Below are 18,129 nucleotides of genomic sequence, written 5' to 3' on the forward strand. Positions count from 1 at the left end.
AAAGCGACGGTGTCGAGGTGGCGATGCGCCAGCTCGGGGTCGGGGTCGGGCGGTTACGATGGGTTTCGGGCAGTCCACCCGATCCCGATCCAGTTCGGGAGGGGACGAGAGGAAGGAGCGGATCGTGGGGAATGGGGGAAGTGGGGGGATCTGATGGTTAGCTAGGGTTTCGGGGAGGGATTATACAGGGGGGCGGTGTGGGCCTTGTGGCCTGGGGGTAACTAGGCTAAGGCCCAGGGAGGGGCGGGGGCCTCTCTCCTTTTCTTTAACAAAAACTATTTTGTTTTCCCATGGTCTTTTCTATTTTGCATTTTCTTTTTCCTCCAAAAGACTTTTGTAAAATGTGTAGCTTGTCTCAATAATTATTATGTAATATTTGGCACTGCCTCAAGAAGTTTGAGAAGCAGTTGAAAAGCCTTAGAATTTTTATAACTTTAAAAGTGATTTAAAATATTGTTTTGACCCCTGTTTTATTCATTTAAGGGCATTTAAACAATTTATATAATATGGGTTTCAACATGACAAATATCCAGGGATTATTTACAACACCTTGAACATTTTGTTTTTCATGTTTGAGAAATTTGAATCCTGGACTTAAATTTGAAATTGAATTTGAATCATAATTTGGATCAAGTGAGGATTAGCAACAGTAGGAGTGATGACCTGGCATCATTAGCGGGGGTTTACTGTAGCTTAATTATCCGGGCGTCACACAAACACGTAGACCATGGGTTAGTACGCAAAGCGTAAAGGACAGTGCTTACCATACCATGGGATCACTTGATCCCTCTCGGTACAACTTGTGTGCTTTGTGTGTTGATCCACTTGAGTCACTCTGTGTACTTAGTCTTGATCAACCTTGAATATTTCCAACTCTCTTCATTAGGATGATGTCTTGAAGGTAAACATTAATGTTCACACAATCTTTTTCTTCAAGACATGCTTGCAATAAGCTCAACTCTCACATGACCAATCTTTCGATAATTCCTTGAAAAGAACTTTGGCCATCTCATAAACTCCTTGAAACCAACACATGGTCTACAAGAAAAGCCTATGGACAAATCCTTCAAATATAACTCAAGGCAACCATTAGTCCATAGAGATTGTCATCAATTACCAAAACCAAACATGGGGGCACCACATGTTCTTTCAGTCTCCCCCATTTTGGTAATTGATGACAATCACTTTCAAGAGAGTTTATATAAGGAATTCTGCATCGCCATGCAATTCAACAATCAATGATGCATGCGTATGAGATGCAAATGCTTAGGAACAAAACCAAAGCAAGAAGAAATAACTCTATAAATTTCTCCACAAAACTCTCTGTAACTCCCCCCCCCATTGGCATCGATTGCCAAAATGGGCGAAAAGCTTAGAAGGCCAATGTAAAATGTGTTCCTCCATCAATTGTGTATTTCTCAAGAAGAGTGGAATGCAATACACATATCCAAAGATAAATACTTGGACGAATACAAACTATATTCAGGATGATATGCCACAAAGACATAACAAAGAGAGAAACAAGCAATCGAGCAATCAAAAGATACCAAATGAAACAAGCAAGCAAAAGATACCAATTGAACCAACTAAACCAATGGTCCTACAAGCCATATGAATAAAAAGATATTATGATATGAGCATAGGAGTGTTCTAAGAAAAATAGAGAAGCTCCCCATGATTTGTGCAATATTTTAGTTTTGTATTTGGATACAACGTGCACAAAATAGGTTCATCACTTCCCCAAAATCAATAGAACCTCACAACAAGTGCAAGAGAGCAAAATAGAAAATTTTAGCCTAGCACTTGCAACAAACACATGGTTGAGCAAGGGAGTGTTCTAAAGAAACTAGAGAAGCTCCCCATGATTTGTGCACTACTTAGAATATTTGTATTTGGATACCAAGTGCACAAAATAGGATCATCACTCCCCCAAAATCAATAGAAACTCACAACAAGTGCAAGTGAGCATATAGGAAATTAAGCTTAGCACTTGCAACAAACACATGGTTGAGCAACATGTAAAAGGTGCAACTTAGGAGTAGGCTGAACCAAGCCGATGTGTATGAGTCATGGCAAAGCACTTGAGAACACTAATATGAGGATGAGCATTATGCATCAACATAGTCTTGAATAAATGAGATACAAGGTGCAAGACATGTCCTTCCCACATACATACAACAAAAATGGCAAATAGGTTCACAAGCTTACTAGAATGCAAATGAATAACCAAGGTTGTGACAACCCATGGTGAAGATAGAAAATGGTAGATTTGTCAAGAGGAGGGATACCAAAAGACATGGCAAAAACCTCGTCAAGACAAGCATGAGGAAACAATCTTCACCACAAGAGAGTGCATCAAGATGCAACGATATGAGACTCGCACTCAAGAAAAATCCTTTCACAGAACAACCAAAGAAAAGGTGGACATGAAAAATAAGGATATCAACTAGAGATGTAACTTCTGTCAAGTGTATAAGGTCCTAGGTAGATGAATCATGATGATATCAATCCACAAAGAAGGATGTATACACGAAATAGTTACAAAAAGGAAAGAACAAGATATCCACAAGGAAGCCATAAATATACCAATAAGATATTTGCTTGAAAGCATAGCACATGGATAGATATGGTCTTATTGTATATAAATGAATTCCTACCACACATCCATCAAAGATATCACAACTAGCAACATGAGATCATCGTTGAGATGCTTTGAGAAAGGAAACAAGTATCACAAGATGGAATGAATACCATGCCAAGATGCAACCTACACATGGTTGAATGCAAGAAAAGAATGCATGAATAGATACTTGTTACCGAGATAGCATTGGAAGGATGTAGAAGAAACCAATTGAAGTTGGTATATAGAAGTTCATTGAGCATCCTAGCTTGACTCCATTAAGCACATGGTGACACCACCTTCCTTGTGAGTGAGCCGAGCATCCAATGCATCTCCAATTGTTCATAGAACAACAACACAAACAAAATGGTACCCAAACTCATTGGGACCAAAGAGTTAGATAACCTAGGACAAACTCCACATAAATATGTGAAAATAGATATGAAAATGAATTTCATGCACATCTCATCCAATTTGAGACTTGGTGGAGTTTCCCCTATATATTAGGTCAGAGAAAGAGAGCATGCCAAAGAAAATACATGAAGTTAATATGCATGCTCAATACTTTCAAGAACCGATACCAATAGAAAAAGAAATACCAAGTGAAAATAGGAAACCAAATGGAGAGATCATCACATGGAAGATATCAATTAAAAGATAAATCAAGGAAGGAGATATCCATTGATACACGCAAAAAATAAAGTTATCAAACTCCCAAGGGAGAGGATGGTTCCAAACAAACCAAGCCCTCTACAAAGTTTCATGATGGCACAAAGTACCAAAAAGAAACGGTTTGTGTTCCACCAACACACACTTGATAAGGATCACAAGGTGAGTGTTCTAAAAGAGAATAGGATAGCTACCCAAGAGTTGTGCATTATGGAAAATTTGCATTTGAATACAAAATGCACAAGATGGGATCACCACTTTCACTACATCTATAAAACACTAGACAAGATTAAGAAATTAACAAGATCCACAAGTGGTATGGAAGACAAGGAAGTTGACACAATCCTTGGGAAGAGATAAGGCAAATAAAAGCAAAAGCCAATGTAAAGATGATCAACAATTTCTACCACATAAATGATTACCAATTGTCAAGAGACAAGAAGTATTTGGAAATAATTCCCGGTGGTATATTGCAAAGACATCGAACATCATCTTCACACCAAACACAAAAGTAAATTGCAACTTGTAGAGCTAACATGCCACCTAGGAACAAGATAATTTACAATATCAACTCTAGGTGACAATATCTCAAATGTACACATTTTCTAGGCTTGTAATATGCACATAGCACATTACTCCTCCATAATGTGATACCAAAGAAAACTTAACAAGAGGCAATAAGAATCCAACAAGAGATAATTAATGGACTATTTAGAATTTGAATTTCTCATGAGAAGACATACGACATAGAGACTAGATAATCTTGTAATATCAATACTAGGTGGTATTCCTCATGTACACACATTTATAGGATCGTGACGTGCACAAAACACATCACTCCCCCAAAATGGGATGTTCCATTAATCTCTCACAAGAGCCAACTAAGATACAAACAAGATGCAAAAAGCTCAACACAATACTCCCACGTACATGATGTGCAAACCAACATACATATGCTTGATTACTCAAGATAAGCAAATTGGAAGCACAACATATACAAACACATGCAAGGTACACAACCAAAACATGCAAAGGGTCAAGTAACTTTCAATGTAAACAATTTAAGTACAAGTTGCCGCAAGGAGGCACATTGGATATAAGATACCAACTTGATAATTCAAATGACGTGGCTTGAGACAATATGAATAATGAAGATCCCTTAATTATTCATGATGTAGCCAAGTCTCCAATGCCCTCCATCGTCACATATTGATTAAGTTTGAGCTTGTTGGTCCCCAACCAAGTTGGGTCCTAAGAGGTTAGTCACAATAGGCTTGGCTACCCAAATTGTTCTTTTCTTGACACCACTTTGAGTACCAACAAATTTGGCAAACACATTGCCAACCTTATCCTTCCCAAGAGAATATATATCATCAATTAGAATAGGGTTGGATAAGGTACCATTCGTGCATGAAGAAGCGACATGACCTTTCTCATGACATAGGTAGCAACGTCTACTCTTCACTTGATTTCTCAACTTGAGAAGCATTAGCTTGAGTCTTCTTGGGAAGAGGCCTTTCTTCAACTTGAGGTTGAGCATGAGAATGAACTTGTGGCTGCTTCCCTTGTTGCTTGTCACTAATGTCCTTCTTCTTCAATGGGAAATATCTAACATGATGCCCTTCAATTTTGCACTTGAAGCAAATAATCTTGGCCGAATTCTTGACTTGTTTTTGGCCCTTCTTCTTGTTGATCTTGGACTTCTTATTCTTATTGGAGTCGAATCCAAGTCCACCCTTGTCATTGGGGGATTTTTGCACACTCAATATATTGTTGAGTGTGGACTTCCCTTCATGACACTATTCCAGGTCTTTCTTCAAGGAAGTGACTTGGGCCTTGAGCTCTTTGATTTCCTCTACATGATTAGAATAAATAAAGCAAAATTACTTTTTTCTGTTTTTTGAATTATCCGTGCAATAAAAAATGATCAGAAAATAAAAGTTCTCCAAATGCCCTGAAAATTTAGTATGATTTTTTCTAGAATATTTAAGAATTTTTGGCAGTGAAAACACCTCAGGGAGGTGCACCAGTGGGCCACAAGCCCACAGGGCGCGCCCACCCCCTGGGTGCACCTAGAGGGCTTGTGGGTTCCACGTGGGTCCCCCTCACTTATTCTAGCACCCATCCACTTCGTCTTCCTCTAGAAATAATCCCACCATTACTCAAACCCATGTTCTTGCTCATTTTGCTGCCATTTTTTATCTCCTTGCTCGGAACTCCGTCTCCGAAACTATTGCGGGGATTTGTTCATCGGTATGTGACTCCTCCAATGGTAAAATTAGTTTTTGTTCTAGTGCTTTATATATTGCAAAATTTTGCTGCTGTGGTGACCTTATTCTTGAGCTTGCATGGAGTTCTTAGAAATGGAAGACATCTACATCTCTTTAAGGCAATCTGATTACTTGGATGCAATGGATACATGGAGTTACATATGGGGAAATGAATTTTATTCCTCCATTAAAGCATATAATGTTCTGATTGGTCACAAACAAACTCAACCACATTTCACCTAGATTTGGAAAAGCTCTTGTCAACCCAAGCACATAGTATTTTTCCAGATGCTACTACATGATAGAGTAAACACAAGGAACCTTTTAAGAAGGAAAAACATTGAATTGGAAGTTTATAATTGTGCAGTGAGGGATTGCCAGCAAGAAGAAACATTGCATCACCTCTTTTGGGGGTGTCCTTTTGCTATCAGATGTTGGGATTTTATCTGCCCTACCAGAACCCCAAATTTATCTGTATTGGAAGCATATCAAGACCTTAAAGACAAGCTCAACTGCCCTTTTTTCATGGAGATTGTCATATTGGGATCATGGGCCATATGGATATCCAGAAACAACAAAATCTTTCAGAATATCACACCATCATTTCAAGGCTGGAAATTCATATTCACAGAGGAACTCAAACTTCTCAAATACAGGATGAGGAAGAAATATGAAATGCAATTCTCTGCTTGGTTGGAGACCTTGTTGTAATTGTTCTACTAGCTGTTTTTTTCTAGGTTTTTTAGCTCTTTTTAGTAGCTCTTTTTAGCTCTTTTTTAGTTTCTTTTGTTTCTTTCTATTCTTTTTCTTTTGGGCTTATCTCAAGCCTTTCAGACACTCTCTTTGTTTCTGCCTTATTATTATTGGTGCTAGCCCCGTCAGCTAAGAAGACCCAGTCACAGGACGATCGTATCCAGATAAGAAGACAGAAGAATTGAGGAAAAGTTCATGCCACTACCGGAAGAGCCTAGAGAAGGAATTATCCTGAAGATTTGAGAAGACCGACAGTGTCAAGAATAAGGACGGAGTATATGCGTATTGATGGAACCGTAACAATGCTTCTAAGGGTGGTAGCACCCCAGACCCCATGTGACAAGCGATGGATTTTGAGAAGATCCCCGAACCTAACCTATTTCTTTCTAACCTCTCTGAATCTCGAGGACGAGATTCATTTTAAGGGTGGTAGGTTTGTAACATCCCAAAATTCTAAATTTTGGAATGTTATATTAAACAAATAGCTTTGATTGATTGTATGGTTGCTTGTGTGAAATTGAGTGGAATTTGAAACTTTTGAAAGTTAAATGAGAGGGAAAGAAATGACTTTCCCAAACTTTCACCCTTGCTTTCTGATCTCCATGAATTCAAATTCTTTTCAGATACAAAACCCTAGAGAGAAGATGACATGACTTCTTCAGAAAATATTTGAATTTCATTTGGAAATATTTCAAATTCAGAAACTTTAAGCAACTCAATGATTTTCATGAGAGAAGATAAAATGACTTCTTCAAAACATATGAAATATGAGTTGGGAGTTTCAAAGAATCAAATTTAAAGTCCTTTTGGAAATTATTTTTCAATTTGGAGTTATTTGGTTTTTATTCAGATTATTTTTCTCCAAAAATAAAATATATGGAAAATAGGGTAAAATGATTCCCTACAGTAGAAAATTGGAGAAAAATGGTTTTGAAATCATTTTGGTATTTTAAAATACTTTTATCTGATTTTTAAATGAGCCAGTAGCACTGTTTAATTTATTTGAATTTATGTGGATTTTATTTGACGCTACAAAAATGTTCATGTTGTAAAAATCATTTTTGAAAATTATGATATATAATATTCCTATATAAAATTTTATATTTATTTTCGTTATTCAGTTTTTTCCTTTCATGTTCCTATTAAAAAAACAAACTGCATGGGCGGCCTATAACTATACGTCGCCCACGTGCCCAACATAGTCTGCAGACAGGCCCGTAACTGTTTTTATTTATTTTTCGGTTATGCTTGGAGAAAAAAATTATTTTTAGAAACATTTCTTTTTATTAAAAAAAGAGTCCAAAACAAACTGCAGCGCGCGACCGGCCGGCCGAACACTTTAGCCGTGCGTTTTTCTTTTCGATTTTTTTTACGTCTATGTTTAATCCCACATTGCCTAGCCTTTGACCCCTAAACCTCTTTTCCACCTATAAATATAGACTCATAGAGCCTCCAAAAATCATCCGATTCGGGTTAAATCAATATTTTGATTTGACTAGATTCATTAAAAAATTATTTTTCTCCTCTCCGGCGGGACTTCTGAAAGTTGTCTGCTCTCTCCGAAGTCGTCTTTTCTCTACCTTGTAAAGGTATCTTTCTTCATATTTTTTTATAGTTTCATAGTTTATCATTTCTAGACTAGTACATGTAGAATAAATAGATTATCAATTAGTCTCTGTATTTATACATTAGACCAAGAATTCTTTTAGCCATAGCTATTTTTCTTTCATAAAACAGCTTGGCCCTAATTTTTCAAATAGCCATAACTTTTTACTCGTTCATCTAAATTAGATGAAACTAGCGCCTATAGTTTCATCTTGTTTTCACCTATCCAGTGAACCTGTCACATCAACTTTTTGAAATTTTAAAATTTCGAAAATTTGTTCAGATTCATATTCAAACTTCTTTTGTTCATAACTCGAGTTCTATAACTCCGATTTAATTGATTCTTTTTGCTAATTGAAGCTCTTGACATAAACTTTCTGATAAGGACAAATTCACTTAATTTTGGTACTGTTAGAAATTGTTTTCTGTTGCAAGAGTTAATTATTTGTTTTCAAAGTTTTCCGAGATCTTTTCTTCGATTCTTTTGCATGATTGCTTATGTGTGGTTACTATTGCTTGCTTACGATAGATTGAACAGAGTGTGACGAGTAGAACTATCAGGAGTTATGAGTGCGAATCATCTTCATCAACAGTACAAGCCAAGTTCACACTTTTATCATATCCCTTTATTACCCAGTTTTTATGCATTAGTTTCACCCCCTCAAACATTGCATGGTTAGGATTTGATAACATGAGGGTATTGGGAAGTAGTTGATGAGGTAGGAACCTATTGCCTTGCATTCAAACCCAGCTTGTTACTACGTTATGCTTATACAGCTATGCTATGCTTGTAGACGTGGTTTGGTTTTGAGAGAATTCATGAAAGATGTGAGAGTTAATATATTAACTAAGGGAAACTTAAGGTGGCTACTTTAACACACATCTGGGTGGAATGGTTGGGGCACCCTGGAGCACCAGTGGTTTGCCCGGGCACCTGGAGAACCCAGTGCTTGCCCAAGGGAATCCCGGAGTACCCGTGTGATCACCCTATGGAATGCCACTCAGGCTCAAAGGGATCCTAATATTATTCATGCTAGAAACTTCCGTGTGCAGCCACAACCCATTATGGGCTCTGGCATAGTTGAGTATGTTGTGTGACCTCTTTCAGTGGTAGGCTAGCAGATGTAGGGGATGTACGTGGTACTGTCTACCCAGAGTAAAGAGTTAATGCTTCTGAAAGACTGTGTCTCGGTCATCCGTTTCTCAAACATCATGTAGTGCGAGAAATCCAACGGAGGAGATCGAGTCTTGTGGGGGAAACTGCGCAAGCGTCTGCAGAGTGTACAAACTAATCATGGTTAGCCGTGTCCTCGGTTATGGACGTCTTGAGTCTCTGGTACTTGGATTATCATGTTGATCTCAACACTTTACTTAATTAATTTGTTTGGGTTAATGATTACTATTTTGGGATTGAGTTGGAGGAACCTTCTCAATATTTCAACCAACTTTGTAGTTAAATAAAATTTATTCCTTTGTTGTAGGGAAAATTTAGCTTTATGCGAAATTAAACTTAGAGCCTCCACCAGCCAAATATGCATGTAGTGATAGCAATTATTCAGCATTGCTCTACAGTGTGAAATTGCCAGTACATTCAATGTACTGACCTATATGGCTGCAACGTCTCATGTTGCAGGATTCTTACGACGAGTAAGTGATACGTTAGGGTTACGATTTCTACACTCAACTTTGCCGTTGGTGTTGATGGGAATCCACAACCTTGTTGTTACTTCCGCTCTTTGGATTGACGTAATAGTATTTACGTTACTTTATACATGTGATTTACCTCTGTTATAAATCCTCGAGTACTGTGTGTGTTAGCATACCCATCCAGGGATGACACTTAAGCACAGAGACTTCGATCCATTTGGGTCGGGTCGCTACAAGATGGTATCAGAGCACATGTTGACTGTAGGACGTGACCCCTAGAAACTGGCAAGCCCATAGGAAAGATTTTCTCTAAAACTTTATTTTTAAGAAAGATCTTGTACCTCTCTTCTTTTCTGAGCTTTATCAAATATTCCCTTTAGTTAGACTATACCCCCCCCCTTTTCCCTTTTGACCACACGAAGATTCGACTGAGGAGACCACTCCAAGAAGTACAAGATATCGGATAGCTAAGACCACTTCAGAATGAAGATGATTTTACCGGGCATTATAGTAATGGAAACTACAACGGTTGAAGACTCCGAAGACTAGGAGAATTTGAAGGCTCTGAAGAATTTCCAGATTGGTATGGCCTAGGAAGGCTACCCTTATGGAACTTTTGAGATTATCGAAGCTGTCAATACCTGAGATCAAAGTGTGTCGGCGAAAGACCAGAACATGGAGCGTTTGAACTCAAAGTTTTTGTCAAGAAAACCCTAAGGCGGGAGATATCAACTATGGAATGATAGCTCATGGCAATGATGGGCATAAACATGGCTATCCATGATGTTATCGTCCGCTTATGCTATTGTCACTATGCTGAGTTAAGCATGCATTTCTTCGGAAGGATTGGATGGTAGAAGGCTGATGGAGCACCTATCAGCAAAAGGTGAAGTTTTAACCTTAGCTGGTGTATCACCAGGATCTGGAGTATTACATCAAGAATTTTAAGATGGACCTGCGGGAAGCCGTATTTGACGAGAAAGCATTTCGTTAAGAACTTAGGACCCAGAAGATGAAGTAGCCAAACTGGAGGAACAAAACCTCGAGATACCGGAGATTCGTCAGGAACTGAAGGACAGTAGGACCATGGTTCATGCCAAGTATGTTGAAATCCAAAAGTTTGGAATGCAACTCTTAAAGGACGTCACGAGAGACTTCACGTCAACAGAGATGATCTGGCAAAAGAACTTGAGAAGGACAAGCACGATCGGAAGAAGCCATCGGAGACATGAACAAGACTTGAAGACTTTGGTGGCTTTGAAGATTTATTGACCTTTAGAAGACCAAACCCCTGTTATATACCTACGTTAGATGCGATGATTGTGAGCTGTCATTTGTTTGATGTTTTTCCGACAGCCACAAAATAAAAATCTGTCTTTTCAAAACTATTGTTTGTATTGTGTGTATCCCTCTCTATCTCTCTCATCTCACCCCAAAACCCATGGACCCAATAGAGGATGAATGGAGATGAACTCACATTTCCGAGGCCGATAAGTCAATTGGAGACGGACCGATGGATTCAGAAGATGGAGGATGAGATGAAGAATAAACACTATAGCCGGAAAGGATATGACCCAGCATGCTCTTCAGTGCTTTGAAAGAGGTGCTGCTACTTGGTGGAGGATGTACCAAACCATCAATGGATGGCAAGGAGTAACCACTTGGAAAGAATTTAAGTTGACTCTGCTAAAGTCTCGTCTTGTGTCCCCGAATTTGAAGCCTTATGGAAATGATATGAAGAAACCCTGTGCATGCAAGTTTTGTGGAGAAATAGGACACAACCATAAAGAACACAAGGATGAATGCCCTAATTGTGAAGGAAGTCACCCAACTGAAGAATGCCCCACTAGTCAGATCACTTGTTTCTTGTGTGAAGGGACTACCCACTACCCTGCTCAGTGTCACATTTACCCCATGGTACAAAGAACCATCCAGCAGAAGAAAGAAGAAATGAAAGGAGCCCTCATGGAAATTTTTGAAGAACCGTGATGAAGGAAGATGTCAAGGACACACACAAAGGAAACATAATTAAACCCTGCACCAAGTCATGTTATTCATGTGGAGAAGAAGGACACATCTCCCAGAATTGTTTGCATGGGGATCTAGTAGCATTCCCGACATAGAAAGTAGAGTATGACCCACGGGAAATAGAAGCCCTGATTGGCATGGAAAAGTCCAGGAAAAGAAATAGATTGGATCCTAGGAACAACCCAATTTCTACAAAGAAGGACCTGAGTCATATCACATGTTTCAGGTGCAAAGCTTCATGGCACTACTTCAATGATTGCCCAAAAGGGAAGATGAGGACCCAAGGAGGCTATGTAATCATGAGGAAACCTCGAGACTTGTCAGAAGTAATATGTTTCCGTTGTAATGAAGCAGGGCACTTTGGCAGAGATTGTCCCAATGAGGAGACTTGTGCTAAATAGTTGTGTTGAAAAAGAAATATAGTAGTAGTAGTGGGAACAATTCTTTTATATTGAGGTGTTAAGTTGATGCATGTAATGGAAATGCAGGAGATTATAATGATCGGAGAATCAATAAAGTTAGCATCGTTGGTACTGATTTGGATTTTATGAGTAGTTACTCTATGAAGAAATATTTTGACCATTTTCGAGGATATGAGAAATATGGTCTATGGAGGAATTTGTGCGTTTCAAGGGTGGAAGTACCCTGTGAGGACCCTTGACCCCTGGAAAAGATGTTGATATTCCACAAAGTGGACTACGGGCAAAATAAGTACGAGTTTTGTCTCGATATGTGGGATAACCCAAGAATATGAAGGGATGAAGTACTATTGGATATAAAGGAGGTATAATGTTGGTAATATAGAGAAATTGTAACTTCATGATGAGTCTGAGTAATCCCGTCTTAGTTTGGTACCAATAGAAGGAAGAGGGACAGTACAATTGGATGAATTTAAGAATGCTAGGAAGCTGGATGTTGGAATAATGGTCAGTTGCCCCCGATGATGAGTTCAAGGTTTACAAGTGATGAGGTGGGCCCATAACCCACAGGCCCCAGGACCTGCCAAGAAGCAAGCACACTCTTGCTGAAGGAAAAACCCTGGAAGAAGTTACGACTTTATCAACAGACGATCTTATAGGAGTAACGCAAAACCTGAGGGTTGTGAAGGAACGATAGATGTTGTTTGGCTTGCAGAATCAATGGATTTTTCTGAACTTAGTTCGTCGACAAGAGAAATTCTGCAATGCTTGTGAGGATGACCGAGTGTTAGAATGTGAGATTCGCTAAACCATATACAAGGTAATGATTTGGGTGCGGGATGGATTGATCACCATACCGACTTACTCTTATTATTCACCTTGCTATATGGGATGGTAAATCTGAGTGTCTTACCCATAGTAGAGCGACGATGATCAAAACCTTGTTTGAACATTAGAATGGTATGACAACTTCCCCTTGTACAAGGTAGCTGTTGCCAATCGTAGGATATACGGTGAGAATGAAGCCCAGACCCATTTCCTGTAGGAGAAACCATAAATTGATGACCACCATCAGATATCGATAGTTGTTTAGTATTGGCGCCACACCCGTCAGCTAAGAAGACCCAGTCACAGGACGACCGTACCTAGATAAGAAGACAGGAGAATTGAGGAAAAGGTTATGCCACTACCGGAAGAGCCCAGAGAAGGAATTATCCTGAAGATCTGAGAAGACCGACACTGTCAAGAATAAGGACGGAGTATATGCGTATTGATGGAACCGTAACAATGCTTCTAAGGGTGGTAGCACCCCAGACCCCGTGTGACGATCGATGGATTTTGAGAAGACCCCCGAACCTAACCTATTTCTTTCTAGCCTCTCCGAACCTCGAGGACGAGATTCATTTTAAGGGTGGTAGGTTTGTAACATCCCAAAATTCTAAATTTTGGAATGTTATATTAAATAAATAGCTTTGATTGATTGTATGATTGCTTGTGTGAAATTGAGTGGAATTTGGAACTTTTGAAAGTTAAATGAGAGGGAATGAAATGACTTTCCCAAACTTTCACCCTTGCTTTCTGATCTCCATGAATTCAAATTCTTTTCAGATACAAAACCCTAGAGAGAAGATGACATGACTTCTTCAGAAAATATTTGAATTTCATTTGGAAATATTTCAAATTCAGAAACTTTAAGCAACTCAATGATTTTCATGAGAGAAGATAAAATGACTTCTTCAAAACATATGAAATATGAGTTGGGAGTTTCAAAGAATCAAATTTAAAGTCCTTTTGGAAATTATTTTTCAATTTGGAGTTATTTGGTTTTTATTCAGATTATTTTTCTCCAAAAATAAACTATATGGAAAATAGGGTAAAATGATTCCCTACAGTAGAAAATTGGAGAAAAATGGTTTTGAAAACATTTTGGTATTTTAAAATATTTTTATCTGATTTTTAAATGAGCCAATAGTACTGTTTGATTTATTTGAATTTATGTGGATCTTATTTGACGCTACAAAAATGTTCATGTTGTAGAAAATCTTTTTCTGAAAATTTTGATATATAATATTCCTATATAAAATTTTATATTTATTTTTGTTATTCAGTTTTTTCCTTTTCTGTTTCTATTTAAAAAAAATTGCGTGTGCGGCCTATAACTATCCGTCGCCCGCGTGCGCAACATTGTCAGTAGACAGGCCCGTAACTGTTTTTATTTATTTTTCGGTTATGCTTGGAGAAAAAAATATTTTCAGAAATCTTTCTTTTTATTAAAAAAAAGAGTCCAAAAAAAACTGCAGCGCGCGTCCAGCCGGCCGGACACTTTAGCCGTGCGTTTTATTTTTCGATTTTTTTACGTCTACGTTTAGTCCCACATTGCCTAGCCTTTGACCGCTAAACCTCTTTTCCACCTATAAATATAGACTCATAGAGCCTCCAAAAATCATCCGATTCAGGTTAAATCAATATTTTGGTTTGACTAGATTCATTAAAAAATTATTTTTCTCCTCTCCGGCGGGACTTCTGGAAGTTGTCTCCTCTCTCCGAAGTCGTCTTTTCTCTACCTTATAAAGGTATCTTTCTTCGTATTTTTTATAGTTTCGTAGTTTATCATTTCTAGACTAGTATGGTAGAATAAATAGATTATAAATTAGTCTCTGTATTTATACATTAGACCTAGAAATTTTTTAGCCATAGCTATTTTTCTTTCGTAAAACAGCTTGGCCCTGATTTTTCAAATAGCCATAACTTTTTACTCGTTCATCTAAATTAGATGAAACTAGCGCCTCGTCTTGTTTTCACCTATTTAGTGAATCTGTCACATCAACTTTTTGAAATTTTCAAAATTTCGAAATTTGTTCAGGTTCATATTCAAACTTCTTTTGTTCATAACTCGAGTTCTATAACTCCGATTTAATTGATTCTTTTTGCTAATTGAAGATCTTGACCTAAACTTTCTGATAAGACCAAATTCACTAAATTTTTGTACTGTTATAAATTGTTTTCTGTTGCAAGAGTTAATTGTTGGTTTTCAAAGTTTTCCGAGATATTTTCTTCGATTCTTTTGCATGATTGCTTATGTGTGGTTAATATTGCTTGCTTACGATAGATTGAACAGAGTGTGACGAGTAGAACTATCAGGAGTTATGAGTGCGAATCATCTTCATCAACAGTACAAGCCAAGTTCACACTTTTATCATATCCCTTTATTACCCAGTTTTTATGCATTAGTTTCAACCCCTCAAACATTGCATGGTTAGGATTTGATAACATGTGGGTATTGGGAAGTAGTTGATGAGGTAGGAACCTATTGCCTTGCATTCAAACCCAGGTTGTTACTACGTTATGCTTATACGGCTATGCTATGCTTGTAGACGTGGTTTGGTTTTGAGAGAATTCATGAAAGATGTGAGAGTTAATATATTAACTAAGGGAAACTTAAGGTGGCTACTTTAACACACATCTGGGTGGAATGGTTGGGGCACCCTGGAGCACCAGTGGTTTGCCCGGGCACCTGGAGAACCCAGTGCTTGCCCAAGGGAATCCTGGAGTACCCGTGTGATCACCCTATGGAATGCCACTCAGGCTCAAAGGGATCATAAGATTATTCATGCTAGAAACTTCCGTGTGCAGCCACAAGCCATTATGGGCTCTGGCATAGTAGAGTATGTTGTGTGACCTCTTTTAGTGGTAGGCTAGCAGATGTAGGGGTTGTAGGTGGTACTGTCTATCCAGAGTAAAGAGTTAATGCTTTTGAAAGACTGTGTCTCGGTCATCCGTTTCTCAAACATCATGTAGTGCGAGAAATCCAACGGAGGAGATCGAGTCTTGTGGGGAAAAGTGCGCAAACCTCTGCAGAGTGTACAAACTAATCATGGTTAGCCGTGTCCCCGGTTATGGACGTCTTGAGTCTCTGGTGCTTGGATTATCATGTTGATCTCAACACTTTACTGAATTAATATGTTTGGGTTAATGATTACTATTTTGGGATTGAGTTGGAGGAACATTCTCAATATTTCAACCAAATTTGTAGTTAAATAAAATTTATTCCTTTGTTGTAGGAAAAAATTAGCTTTATGCAAAATTAAACTTAGAGCCTCCACCAGCCAAATATGCATGTAGTGATAGTCATTATTCAGCATTGCTCTGCAGTGTGAAATTGCCAGTACATTCAATGTACTGACCTATATGGCTGCAATGTCTCATGTTGCAGGATTCTTACGACGAGTAAGTGATACGTTAGGGTTACGATTTCTACACTCAACTTTGCCGTTGGTGTTGATGGGAATCCACAACCTTGTTGTTACTTCCGCTATTTGGATTGAGGTAATAGTATTTACGTTACTTTATACATGTGATTTACCTCTGTTATAAATCCTCGAGTACTGTGTGTGTCAGCATACCCATCCAGGGACGACACTTAAGCACAGAGACTTCGATCCATTTGGGTCGGGTCGCTACAAGGGGAAACCATAACCATAACCCGAGCCACTATAGGGAGCATTCACTTTCCTACTATACACTATTTTGCTCTCTTTATAGGTGGGTGCATTAATGGTAAACATAATCATAGCCACCTTTGTGCATCAGATCTTAGTGTCCTCATGTCGATGTACAAAAGTAGGGACCTTTTTGTACCCCTTTACTTGGCGGGGCATAGGAAGAAAAGAACAAGACTACCAGAGCAGCGCCCAAGCCAGGGGCACGAGGAGCAAATGGACAAGATGGGCTTTCCCCGGCAAGTGCCTTGCCGGGGCAACTTGCCCAACACCAGCAAGGCCGCCACCCTTGAGCCTAAGAGTTCCGACAGCATCGACAACATTGGAACCAAGGCTCGGGAGGCGCCTGCATGGTGGCATGCAGATCTTTGTGAAGACCAAAGGCCTGCAAGACTAGATGAGAACCAGAAGACGAAGGCGCCCGGCAAGACCCTTGCCGGGGATGCCCACAAGACCCCGGCAAGACTCTTGCCGGGACCCCGGCAAGACCCTTGCCGGGGACATCTGCAGGCTCACACCTACCAAGGTTTCACTGCCCTGTGCCCGTTCCGCCGTGGTAGCCAGCCCGCCAACTAGGCGAGCACCTGCGTGGCCGCATGTAGCTTCTAGGCCAACTAGCCAAGCACCTGCGTGGTGGCATGCAGATCTTCATGAAGACCCAGCCACTGCACCAGCTCAGCAGCCAACCAGCCAGTGTGGCGCTGCTTTCCTCGTCAGCTTGGATGCGCGTCGGAGCGAGGCGAGGCAGCGACGGACGGGATGAGCTTCTTTGTCGTCCCCGATAAAGCAAGAGGGCACGTCGGCAGCACATTAAATGCGTTTGTCCTACGGTGCCAGGCGATAGACATGTACACTGTACATACTTTCCACCTCCTTAGTGCCACTGTGGCGACCCTTTGACATATAAAAGGAGGCCCGAGGCGTACTGAGGAAGGATTTGGACTTTTTGGACTGGGCATGCACCGCAGCTAGTTCAAGAGCTCAAGAACACCAAATATACACCAAAGCAGGACTAGGGTATTACGCGTCGTTGCGGCCTGAACCTGGATAAAATTCCCCCGCGTTGATCTTCTAAACCCGCTCTTTCCACAGCCCCGCACCCCGCAAACCGTAGTAGGGATTCCCTGTGATCCCATAGGTGTCGTTCCCCGACATCTTTGGCGCACCAGGTAGGGGCGCTAAGCTGTGAAAATCCGGTTTTGGAGTCAACTCATCGATTTCTTCGTCGCGATGGCCCCCAAGAAGAAGGGGATCACAGCGATCAGGTCGTCCAGAGCCGGCCTGTCCACACTAGCGCGGGCGGGCGATGGGGTGGCCACGGATGGTGCCGGAGGCGCGGCCAGCGAGCATCCACGACACTTTGGCAATCGGAGCCAGGTGAGCGGTGTCGTTCGGATCCAAGACGACGAGCCACACGCGCTGGGTCCGGGGGCGGGGCCATGCTGCCCACGGGCGGCGCGGCAGCCTCCATGACACTCCAGCTGGCGCCCGCACCGCGGCTGATGGTGTCCTGGACTAGGGGGTACTCACCACATCGTCTCCCGACCAGGTGGATCAGGCCGAGGACCCCCATGGCGGTTCACTCATGGGCCACTTCGGGCAGCTCATGTCGCATACAA

This window comes from Triticum aestivum, chromosome 3D, assembly GCF_018294505.1.
Source record: "Triticum aestivum cultivar Chinese Spring chromosome 3D, IWGSC CS RefSeq v2.1, whole genome shotgun sequence".
NCBI lineage: Eukaryota > Viridiplantae > Streptophyta > Magnoliopsida > Poales > Poaceae > Triticum > Triticum aestivum.